Raw genomic sequence first — 12719 nt, forward strand, 5'->3', positions numbered from 1 at the left:
TTATATGTGTAAAACAAACATCATGACCAAACCATTTTATAGCTTAAGAAAATCTAAGGAAATGCATTTAAAACAAAATAACCTAGCTTTCACAATCTAGTTACAATCTTTGACATGAGAGGATATGCCCAGTGGGGAGCTGGGCAGTGAGGCAAGGGCTGGTGCTGGGAACTCAGGAATCTCAGCACTAACAGTGCACAGAGTCACCCCTGCAGTCCCAAGACACAAAAGCTGTCACTGAAAAAAATATACAAAAAATTTTGAAAAAGCTGACACTGATATTTTTAAGGTTTTTTACAAACCCCTCATAGTGGTTTGAAGAGAGAGGAAAGTGACAGGGTCAGGGTCAAAAAGCATGTCGTAAATGCTTTGAGCTTAGTATCTTCATGAAAAGCAGCCTCCGAGGGGTTTTACCTCTGTAGGCAAGTTATATAAATATATGTTGAGTAGTTGCTGGGGAGCAACTGTATCAGTTTATCTATAAAACCAGTTCATTTTCCCAAGGCTAAAACAGAAAAAGAAAGATTTTCATTTTTTGCTGTTTGTATATAATTATGATGCATTGCTATTATTGTTATTAACAAAGTTATATTTCCAAGAACAAAGGCTTTTCTGTAATTTTAAAGTTTCACTTATTAGAAAATTGTGGTCTTTTTCACTCCACATAACCTTATATTTGGATAATATGATACTTAATATATGATATAATAAATAATTTTGTAAGTAGTTTAGGATTTAATTTCAATATTTGCATAAATTTTTCCAACACACTTCTGATAGAACCTGGCAGAATATAAAGGTTTATTGTACATGTACACCATGTCTAAAATTGTTTTGCTAGAAATGCATAGTCTATAATTTTACTTTTGTTAAATGCGTATGTATATATTTATTTTTACTTATTTATTTATATAGTCTTTTAAAGAAGTATTGTTTAGAAAATGAAATACTTAGCCAGGTATATAATTATCAATGCAATATGAGCAGACTAAATTTGTCTTAGCTTGACCCTTTCTCATATATAATCTTTTCATATATAAATTGAAGGAATCGGGTGAGATACACTTTAACATCTCTTTGAGTTTCAAACTCTAACCTGCAACTGAATAACAATTAAATAACAATGTGTTAAAATTGAGCACATTGTCAAGCATGTTTTCTCATGGTACCCCTTAAGTTAATAAAATCTCACCATTTTACAAATAAGAAAAATGAGACTCAGAGTAACTTGCCCCAGGCCACAAGAGTGAATGAAAGATGCAATTTCTAAAAATACCTTGTTTTTCAACATACCATTCTGCTTCCTAAAAGCCAGAGATCTAAGACAAAAGAAAGGTATTTTTAAAAACATTCACCTGCCCTCATATAAACCAGATCAAAAGGGAAAGTTTCTTAAGAAAAAAAAAAAAAAATGTTCCTAGTTACTAACTGAGAATTTTACCAATAAGAGCCCCAAAACTGGCCGGGTGTGGTGGCTCACGCCTGTAATCCCAGCACTTTGGGAGGCCAAGGCGGGTGGATCACGAGGTCAGGAGATCGAGACCAGCCTGGTCAACATGGTGAAACTCCATCTCTACTAAAAATACAAAAATTAGCCAGGCGTGGTTGCACGTGCCTGTAATCCCAGCTACTCGGGAGGCTGAGGCAGGAGAATCGCTTGAACCCGGGAGGCGGAGGTTGCAGTGAGCCGAGATGGCGCCATTGCATTCTAGCCTGGGCAAGAAGAGTGAGACTCGGTATCAAAAAAATAAAAAAGCCCAAAAACTAAGTTGTAGTACATACCTTTTACTCCATGAAAATGCTCAAAAAAGGGAGTGGGGGTTTCAAATGAAGAATAAATACATTTCATTCAATCCTTTGGTTTTCTTTTACATACTAGGGTGATTAGCATATAAACATAGCTATAATAAACCAAATTTATTGGATCTCTCATTTATCCCACCTCCAGTAGAGTATTTTTATTCTCCTTAATTCTTAATCTTTTAATTACACTTAGGTGCAATGTGAATGATGCTTCAGTAAAAAACCTACTAGCCCAGATGATTGAGGTTTGGGTTGTAATTCTGACCTTTCCACAAAGTAGCAAGTCCTTCTAGAGCCTTGGCATTCTCATCTGTAAACACTAATATAAATACAATCATATTGTAAAATTTAATTGAGCCTAGAGCTGCCTCCTTACATATTTTAAGCTTGACTTAAACATTTCTAAGCAGACTAGAAACTACTCTTTTACCAATCATAGAGTTTCAGCCAATCACAGGTGGCCAATTGTTCAAAACATATTCAAACACTGTTTCTGTATTTCATTTCCATCTTCTGCACCAAGATGGAAATCTTCTGTATATCACTTTTCTTTTCCTGTCCATAAATATCATCTGACCTTGTGACAGTCTAAGAGTCGCTCTGAATGTATTCTGGTTCTGAGGGCTGCCTGACTCTTGAATTGTTCTTTAACTGAATTTAAAATTTAATTTTTCTAAAGGTTTTCTTTTAACAGATGGCCTCAGAAGTGAGATTTGAAGTAGAGCTTCTAGCAACCCCCAGGAGCACGGAGTGATTAAGCAAGGTACCCACCAGCTCCATTGTATCCATTGCTCTCTCGAATCAACAGGGGATCATGGGTAAGTTGTCTCTCCAATTATGGAGATCCATGTGTTTCTGTTTTGATTATCTGAATTTGGATGTGCACATTTTTTATCTTAACTGGGTTCAGAAGTCATGACAGACACTGGACTGGGTTAGACTCAATAATTAACTGGTTTATATCCAGTTAGAAGTCTTAGATAGCTGACTGGTCAGACAAACTGGCAAGAAATGGCAATACTGTAGAAGGTGTGAACTCTGGTTTTCAGAAATTCACCAGGATTTTGTGTTCTACAATGCATTAGGTAGGGAAAAATCTTTGGCTTAGTTGATCGAGATGTGAGAGCCAAAACCAATATTCAACATAAAAATGGTATCCTTAATTTCTGAAGAATGGAGTGCTTAACTTTTGTCTACCCCATATCTCTACATGTATATTTATTAGGTCCTACCAGCCACAAATACGTACAAAATGGCAAAATCTTATAAAGATAATTTAAAATTATAGTGGAATGGTCAAAATAAACAACACCAACACCACACTTTAAGAAGTGCATTTAAAAATGAAGGCTCCTAAATTAGGCATATCCAAGGATGCCTATTAATGTGCAGAGCCTTCTAAAAAAGTTAATATTTCTATTGCCTCTTTTAAAAGGCTTTCAAAAGGCAAATAGAAAGCTTAAGCAACTAATTGACAAGAAAAAGTGAATCTGCTAATCTTTTGGCTTAGTTACTATCCTGCCCCAAAGATAAAAAGCGAGTTATATAAAGTGTTCATGGAAGGTAGACCCTCAAGTAAAGTAGACTTTTTTCTTTTCAGAGCTATCCATGCTGAGACCACACATAGAGATTTATTTCCTGGCCTTATTAATTCATGAACTCCAACCTGAACTCAGTAATTTTAGCTAAAAAATAGTGGATAACTTAAAAAGACTGCCTATTGAACTAAATTGGTCTCCAAATTCACCTTTCTGGCATTTAACTGGCTATTTTGAAACACATTTTTAAAGGAAATTTACATATGTAAAGGAGACCTCCATTTTTAAGGGTGTCTGCCTCTGTGCAGTAGGAAGAGAGGAAAGACTAAGTTACTAGAGACTCTTATTATTGACTTAGATTTATGTAAGAAGTCTCACCTCTGAAGTACCTTTTCCTATCCATCCTGTCTTAACTGGGCATTTATCCACATCCTCCTTCCTTGATTTGTGCAAAAGATGGTACAACATGTAGGCCTAAAGTCTCAGCTGTATGCATTTGAGAGATAAAATTTCTACATTATTTTACCTAAAAGTCATCCCTTTAGAAGTGAAATTTTAGGATTTTCTAGCTAAGAATTGCTTAGAACAATGAAACAGGTAATTGGAATATTGATAGTCTGAAGTGGGGGAAAGAAAAACTATTTGGAAACTAGCAAAAGAAAAATTTTTCTGAAAACTTTAACTTCTGCTCTTGTCTGTGTGTCTGTCTATATGTATATATGTGTTATGTGTATCAGATGTTTCTTTCTGATCTTATATAATATTTGGCAAATGAAGCAAGCTTTTACATTGTTGGCAAAATAAAATATGAATATCTTCAGAATTGCCAATACTAAATATAACTCAGACTTTGTTTTTCTGGGTCTACTGGTCAGAAAGGTTTATGCTGTTTTTGCTATATGTTTTAAGGTCATAAAATTGCTGCTTCTGTAAAATTTTGATATGTGCTTGACTTGTCTATAAGCTGACACTGAAAAGGCTGACTACTGGGCTCCCCTGAGGCCTTTCACACATCTTACTGTGAACTTGTGTCTTTGATTTTGAGCCTTTGAGTTCTGAGGCATGGAGAGGTGGTCATGGTCAGGTCTGGAGACATGTATGTCCACTGTACCTGGGCCACCAGCTGCAGGGCACAGCCAAGCCCAATATGGCCCTGCCCTCCCTCCTCCAGCTTTGCCTCCTGGCCATGCTGAGAGGGGTTGGATCCTACAGACATCTTTTTCATAGCTCCGTCCTCGGTCCTTGACTCTACACTTGGTGTATAAATTAGGGACCCAGATGGGCCCTGGCCTTCCTAGCCATCCTAGGTGCCACTCAGGACCCATGATGACTGGGAAAGACATTAGGGAGAATACCTATGTTATTTTTTCAAAATTATTTTCAGAAACTTAAAATCTTAAAGCCATGTTAAATTCAGAAATAGGGAAAGGAGCAGTGGCTCACACCTATAAGCCGAGCACATTGGGAGACTGAGGTGGGAGGATCACTAGAGCCCAGGAATTTGAGACCAGTCTAGGCAACATGATGAGACACATCTCTACAAAATATATAAAAATTAGCTAGGCATGGTGGTGTGCATCTGTAGTCCCAGCTACTCAGGAGGCTGAGGTGGGAGAATGACATGAGCCTGGGAGGCGAAAATTGCAGTGAGCCAAGATCATGCCACTGCACTCCAATATGGGTGACAAAGCAAGATCTACCTCAAAAAATAAAAATAAAAAATAAGAATAAATTCAGAAATAAATACTCATTAAATATCTGAGTCATTTCTAAGTAAGTTAAAATATTGAAGTATTAATTATTAACATAAATTTATGTTTTAGTATCTTATTTTTATATGATATTGAAAAGGTAAATATATTTAGATTTATTAAAATAATTGAGGAAACATCTTTCTAAAAAATTATGAAATGGTTTTCATCTGCAGATACTGATATAAAACACTTCAAAATCATTTACTTCCTAGGTTTTACACTGGAAGTTAGAATTATTAAGAGTTAAAATTTAAGTTAATATATGTAACTATAACTACTAAAGTAAATAATTTGGCTGGCCATGGTGTCTCATGCCTGTAATTCTAGCACTTTGGGAGGCTAAGCTGGGAGGATCACTTGAGGTCAGGAGTTAGAGACCAGCCTGGCCAACACAGTGAAACCCTGTCTCTACTAAAAATGCAAAAATTAGCCAGGCATGGTGATGCACACCTGTAACTCCAGCTACTAGGGAAGCTGAGGCAGGAGAATGGCTTGAATCCGGGAGGTGGCGATTGTAATGAGCCAAGACTGCACCACTGCACTTCAGCCTGGGTGACAGAGTGAGACTCTTGTCTTAAAAAAACAAATAAACAAAATAAAATAAATAATTGCATATGCAAAGTGTACAAGAAAAGCAAGATTGTCTTTGATGAGAAAATGAAAATGTGTGTTTGTTGAGAAAATATAATTTTGTCTAGTTTAGAGGTTTTTTAAAGGTTCTTTCAAAATGAAAAAATGACATAGATACAATTTAATGGATATTCAAGGTTGAGGGAAAATAGAAAAAAATGTAAGAGGCTATAAAAAGGATTATGGAAATCCTGTGTGTTCAAAAGCTGATTGAAGGTGAATGTATTTGTTTATAAGGTTTTATTAAAATTAGCTGTAGTATTGATTATACACTAATACAAAAGTCAAATTCATATTTCTCTGCAGAGTTCACAGGGGAGAAAAGTAAAATTCTGTTTTCTCTTTTGAATAAGAATGTATTGTAGTATTAATAAGAGTGAAAGATTTTCATCCACCTTTTGAGTAAAATGCAAAGAAATAGAGGAGAGACAGATTTTGTTTTATGCTGTCTTTATTATGTCTTTTGATTATTTGGAAAACTTAGTCTCCTTTTCATCAAAGAATAAGGATTTTTGCTTTTGAAAAACTTTTAATTATCAGTTAGGCTAAATGAATTACTATTATTTTGCCGTAATCTGCGATTCTATTTTAACAGTGCTTAAAACCTTTGGCATATTTGATAGGCTTCCTAAGATCAAATTTCAAATTCTAAAATTAAGTATTTTTTACTTCAAACTAACTTTAGGATGTTCCAAAAGGTCCCCGAAGCATCCAAAGAAGAGATAATAAATAGGCTTATTTGATATGGTAAATAAAATGGAAAGCATTGTAAAATAAATGATACTTAACATTCTCTGAGTTATATTTTTATGAATATATTACGAATATGTGTTTCAAAATTGTATGCGACTCCTAATATTCTGATATGTCTTAGTATATGTTATCGGTAATAATTATGTCTATTTATGTCAAATTAATATAGGATACAGAAACAGCCAAATGTCCTTGTCATTTGCATCTTTAACCATAACCATTTTAAGTCTTATTGACAGTTTATGAATTCTGATGAACTTTCTGAAAGCCCATTACAATCAAGTAAAATCCTAAAATGTTGTGTCCTCAAGGAGGTTCCCGGAAAGGTTTGAAAGAATGCTCATAAACACTCTTGAATACAGGTTTCTGATAACTCTAGGATTATATCATTTGGATGGAATAGGAATACTAAAAACTCTAATGAAGAAGTTGACCAGTTTATAAAATTGCTAACTTAAGTAGCACAAGAACTAATTGAATACCAAGGAAATACTTTGGCAGCTTACCACGCTAGATCAGCCAGTACTGAAATTGTTAAAATATACCATTTGAATGAGGTTCATGGTTCAAGTTAAGTTGCCTATAATAACCCATTTAACAAACAGTGCTATGCACCTGAATTGAAGAAACAAAACTTGTATTTAAGATAATATAAATTCAATGTCTAGTGTGGACTCATGGAGAGTCTGGAGAGTTGCCTGGTCCTTCTTGTGTGATTAAAACTTCCATCATTGAAAGCTCTACACTCAAGGCCGGGCGCGGTGGCTCAAGCCTGTAATCCCAGCACTTTGGGAGGCCGAGACGGGCGGATCACGAGGTCAGGAGATCGAGACCATCCTGGCTAACACGGCGAAACCCCGTCTCTACTAAAAAATACAAAAAACTCCCGGCGAGGTGGCGGGCGCCTGTAGTCCCAGCTACTTGGGAGGCTGAGGCAGGAGAATGGCGGGAACCCGGGAGGCGGAGCTTGCAGTGAGCTGAGATCCGGCCACTGCACTCCAGCCTGGGCGACAGAGCGAGACTCCGCCTCAAAAAAAAAAAAAAAAGAAAGCTCTACACTCGGCCAGGCATGGTGGCTCTCGCCTGTAATCTCAGCACTTTGGGATGCCAAGGTAGGTGGATCACTCGAGGTCAGGAGTTCAAGACCAGCCTGGCCAATATGGTGATACTCCCGTCTCTACTAAAAATGCAAAAATTATTGAGGCATGGTGGCACACACCTGTAATCCCAGCTACTTGGGAATCACTTGAACCCAGGAGACAGAGGTTGAAGTGAGCCGAGATTGCATCCAAATTATATTTTTAAAATTTAATTGGTGTCATGACTATTCTAAGTTGCCAAAGTGGTTTATTTTGTTTTGTCAAATCCATAATCCCAGGAAGACAATAAAAACTTCAGGACATTTTTGCTACTTGATGGGCCATTTGAACATTTACACATGGCTTCTATTCAATTATTATTTGTAATGCATGTTTTCTAGTTATATACAAGCTTTCTCATGCAAGAAGGCTAATGCAATAACCATAGCTAAAATAGCTTAACAGTTATCAAGAAATGTGCTTCTGTCATGAGACATTCCTAGAGAAATCTCCAACAATAAAGGTACTTGTTTCACTGGACCAGTTGTAAAACATAAGATGTTACAGATATAACAGGATTAGGCAAATCTAACTGAATGGACTGAATTGTCTTGGTCAAAGGTACTGCAGACTGATGACAATCAGTTCCTCTTCCAACCAAAACATGAGTTGACTATTTATGAAACAGTCACTGCAAAGCCTCTAATAATAGAACCTTATGTATCTTCTGCACCTAAATTCTCATATGACTAAATGCTACAATGCAGGCTTTAATGCATTGTGCCAAAGTGTATTTTCATTAGGTAAAAAGAGCTTTTTATGATCCACTGACCGAGTACAGTCAAATCCTTCATGGTCTAAAACTTAGAGATTGGGCCTTCTGGAAACACCATCAGAGAAAGACTTCCCTTGCCACCCACACTGCAATAAAGTGCTGGGACTTTGAACCTTGAGTCTATAATATTACAACTCAGAAGGCCCATCCAGCCTCTTGAAACCAAATACTTGTTAGAGACCTTAAGGTAAAGCTAACCAGAGAAATTTCTGCCTAGAAGCAGTTGGCATCCTATACATAGAAAGCTTTCCCAAGATCATGGAACAAGACTTCTCTCCCATCATAAGATTCCTAACCTTTCTTAATTTTTTCCTTGCTTGTGCCTCTTTGAACAACAGAGCGGGAAAACGGGCCTTGTGTGTACCCATGGAGTATATTTTTATTTGTGTTAGATTTCACAGACAACCTTATACATGAGCAACCTTATCTCTTGACGGATGCAAGATGAAGGGCCAGTGTAGGCTAGGAATTTTAATGACACCTTTGTTACTCCATAATCAGTCAGAAATAGAACATCAGTCCACTTCTCTTAACCTACATTCTAGGTTAAATAAAACATTGCCAGGAGCCTTCACCTTTCTTGATGGGCATCATTTGTTAGGTCCCTTTTTCTATGGCTTGGAGTAAATGAGGTAATGATTAGAAATGTATCCCTTACAGGCCGGGCGCGGTGGCTCAAGCCTGTAATCCCAGCACTTTGGGAGGCCGAGACGGGCGGATCACGAGGTCAGGAGATCAAGACCATCCTGGCTAACACAGTGAAACCCCGTCTCTACTAAAAAATACAAAAAAACTAGCCGGGCGGGCACCTGTAGTCCCAGCTACTCGGGAGGCTGAGGCAGGAGAATGGCGTGAGCCCGGGAAGCGGAGCTTGCAGTGAGCAGAGATCCGGCCACTGCACTCCAGCCTGGGCGGCAGAGCAAGACTCCGTCTCAAAAAAAAAAAAAAAAAAAAAAAAAAAAAAAAAAGAAATTTATCCCTTACAGTAGTCTATAGCAGATTTTAATGCAAAACCTGTGTGCGCAGCACACTTCTTTAAATTCTCTTGCTAAAGTTGTACTAGATAGCTCTAGATTACCTACAGGCTGAACAGGGAGAAATCTGCACAGTGGCTTACACTTCTTATTGTACATGAATAAACAAATTGGATTTTGTAGAGATTCAGCTACAAGAGATTAATGAACAGGATCCTTAATTAAAACATGTAGACTTTTCACCTGGCTTATTCTTTGAGCTATTTAATTTCAGTTGATTATTAGGAACCAATAGGAACTCTGGCTAAGAAGCATACTCTAAATTCTTGGTATGCTCCTGCCAGTCACTACAGTGGTCATTATCATTATTATTCTGACAGTCACAATAGTATTCTCCCTGTTATGCTATATCTCTCCAAAGTTTTAAATGTTTGCAGACAGTCATGTGTAGAATGTCAGATGGTCTCTTTGACGGGAATGACAAAATCTCAAAGAAACGCCTGATCATGAGGACACTATAACCTATCAATAACATGCTAAGACAGAAAACCCAAAATAATAGTAATATGAAGTAGCACCAAAGCCCTAAGTTTTGGTCACACTCTCATCTAGGTGAGAACCTGACCAAAAGAAGAGAATTGTTAAACAAAATTATGGAAGACCATTGTTTTGGACTGAACTCTTGCATTAGGCCCCAACAGAACAGACCAAATCAAAACAAAATCACTCATGCTAATACAACATAATCACAGTGAAACTTTAAGGAAGAAGATAGATTCCAAAGCAGAACAGTTTTTTTTTCTTCTGAAAATAGGAGATACCAGCATAATAGAGAAGTCTCCTCTGCTCTAACCCTTACAAAAAATTAACCTAAAGTAAACAATCAGGTTATTTTTCCCTCATTCTGTTTCCATATTCCCACCTTACAAAATCCACTGTACTGCTATTTCCCAGTGGAATTTGACACCAAATAAGTCCATTTACAATGGTGTGAGAGTGACGTCAATGCCTAAGGTTTCGGTCAACCTCTCAATCTTAAGAGGTTGACCCAAAGGGAGGAATTGTTTACATAAAGCTGCCTCTTTACATATCTTAAGTTTGGCCTAGAACTTTATAAGCAGACTATAACCTACTCCTGTACCAATTAGAATTTCAGATGCCTGCCAATCACAGGCAGCCAACTGTTCAAACCACGTTCAAATAAGGGAAACTCCCAGCTGTAACTAATTCAGCTGTTTCTGTGACTCATTTCTGTCTTCTGCACATCACTTTTCTTGTTCTGTCCATAAATGTTATCCAACAATGTGGCAGCTTCAGAGTCACTCTGAACCTATTTTGGTTCTCAGGGAGGCCCAATTCTCAAATCATTCTTTGGTCAATTAAACTCTGTTAAATTTAATTTGTCTAAAGTCTTTTAAATAATATCCAGCCAAGTGTGGTGGCTCATGCCTGTAATCCCAGAACTTTGGGAGGCTGAGGTAGGAGGATCACTTGAGGCCAGGAGTTCAAGACCAGCCTGGGCAACACGGCAAAACTCCATCTCTACAAAAAATACAAAACTTTAGCCAGATTTGGTGGCACACATCTGTAGTCCCAGCTACTTGGGAGGCTGAAGCATAAGAATCACTTGAACCCAGGAGGTGGAGGTTACAGTGAGCCGAAATTGCACCACTGCACTCCAGCCTGGGTGACAGAGTGAGACTCTGTCTCAACAATAACAACAAAAAAAGTCTTTAAAACAATACCTATAAAAATATTAACATTTTAAAAGCATTGTCATATCCAGACAATATTTTATATTTCATCTAATACCCACAACATACAGGGAGTATTTATTATTACCTACATTTTTTCCAAAGCAGAAATAGGCCCACAGGGGTTAGGTAATTTGTCCAAAGTCATATCTGAGGAAGAATGGGAATTCAAATCCAAGTATTTTGTTTGAGGTTCTTCTTATATCACCATAGCTTGATAATTGACTTAAATGGAATTTTGTTTTTATTATATAATGTTATCTGTGTAACTCATAAAACTTGTTTAACTTCTTCAATTATATATTCTTTTTCAATTGTATTTTTATAACTCTTTTCTATATAAAAGTAAAACCCATTTTAATTCAGATCACCACCAGTTTAAACTTCATTAGTCCCAAGAGTGAGGATGTAACCTACTATGGATAAGGCAAAATCCAAGACATAAAAATAAGTAAAACATAAAACATGATTCACAAAGAATATTACAATCTAGTAGAGGCAATAAAGTGTTGTTGTGGCAGTTAAGGGCCTCCATGTTCTAAAGAAAGAGATATGCTTAGGTTAGCCTAGTTCACGGAGAGCAAACTCAAATACCAGACAGATTACAAAAAAACACAGTGGGCTGGAGGGCAAACACAGCAGTTGATACCCCTTCCCAAGAAGGAGGCAACACAGGAGTCCAGCCAATTGTTGCCATATTAAAACGCGGCCCTCAAGTTGCCAGTTTTACAAATTTTCAAAAAATGCCAGAAATATGGATTTTTATTTGAAATTTTGTGATTGTTAAATACTGTCAATTGATTTAAAATATAAGGTAAGAAGTAAAGAAATAAACTTTCTCAACTACCACACAACTAGGTCTCAAAACTACTGGAGTGCTGTTTAGAATATGGAGCAGCTCTAGAGATATGAGGCACAACTGTATCAGCAGTGACCACCTGTCTTTCCCCAACAGTGGAATCTAGTGTGGCACTGAAGGGTGATAGTGACAACATTTAGCCATCAGTACATCTAATAAAAATAACCAACACTTATATTGTGCCTATTATGTGCTAGATCTCTTCTAAACTTCTAAATGCTTTACATGTCTTAATTTATTTAGTCTGAAAAAGATCCCATGTGATAAATACATTACCATCTTGTTTCAGAGATGAGAAAAATTGAGTCAAAGAAAGACTACTCAACTAACCCAAGCTCACAAGTCTCATAAGTGACAAAGCTAAGATTTGAACCCAGCCAGGTGGCTCCAGAGCACCAAGTACTTGGCACATTCTTGATGAACACTGTCATCAAGATATCCTCTCAACCATTGCTGGGGTGCTGGGAAGCTATAGCAAGGTCCTGGAGGACCTGTGTAGGGCCAGGTACTAGTTCTTTAACTGTTTAACTGATGGGTTGTGGACAAGTCCAAGAGCCCCAGGAAAATGCTAGGACAGGTAGAAAAGTTTGGGTAGAGTAGACCATTAAGAGGCTCTTGTTAGCCACTGTTTACCAATTAGTTTAGAAATATTTGACCATTTATCAAGTACTCAGTGATACAGTTCTCCCTAGTTGCAACATTATGTTGGAAAAGCAATGCCTGATGCATAGTAAGTACTA

General features: G+C 37.2%; 1 protein-coding gene across 1 annotated transcript in view; it reads right to left on the minus strand.

Moving 5' to 3' along the window:
• The window catches only part of LGSN (lengsin, lens protein with glutamine synthetase domain), a 44835-nt gene that overhangs the window by 19643 nt on the left and 12473 nt on the right, over positions 1-12719 (minus strand). The window lies entirely within an intron of this gene.

Source organism: Trachypithecus francoisi, unplaced genomic scaffold, assembly GCF_009764315.1.
Source record: "Trachypithecus francoisi isolate TF-2019V2 unplaced genomic scaffold, Tfra_2.0 Lachesis_group10, whole genome shotgun sequence".
Lineage (NCBI taxonomy): Eukaryota > Metazoa > Chordata > Mammalia > Primates > Cercopithecidae > Trachypithecus > Trachypithecus francoisi.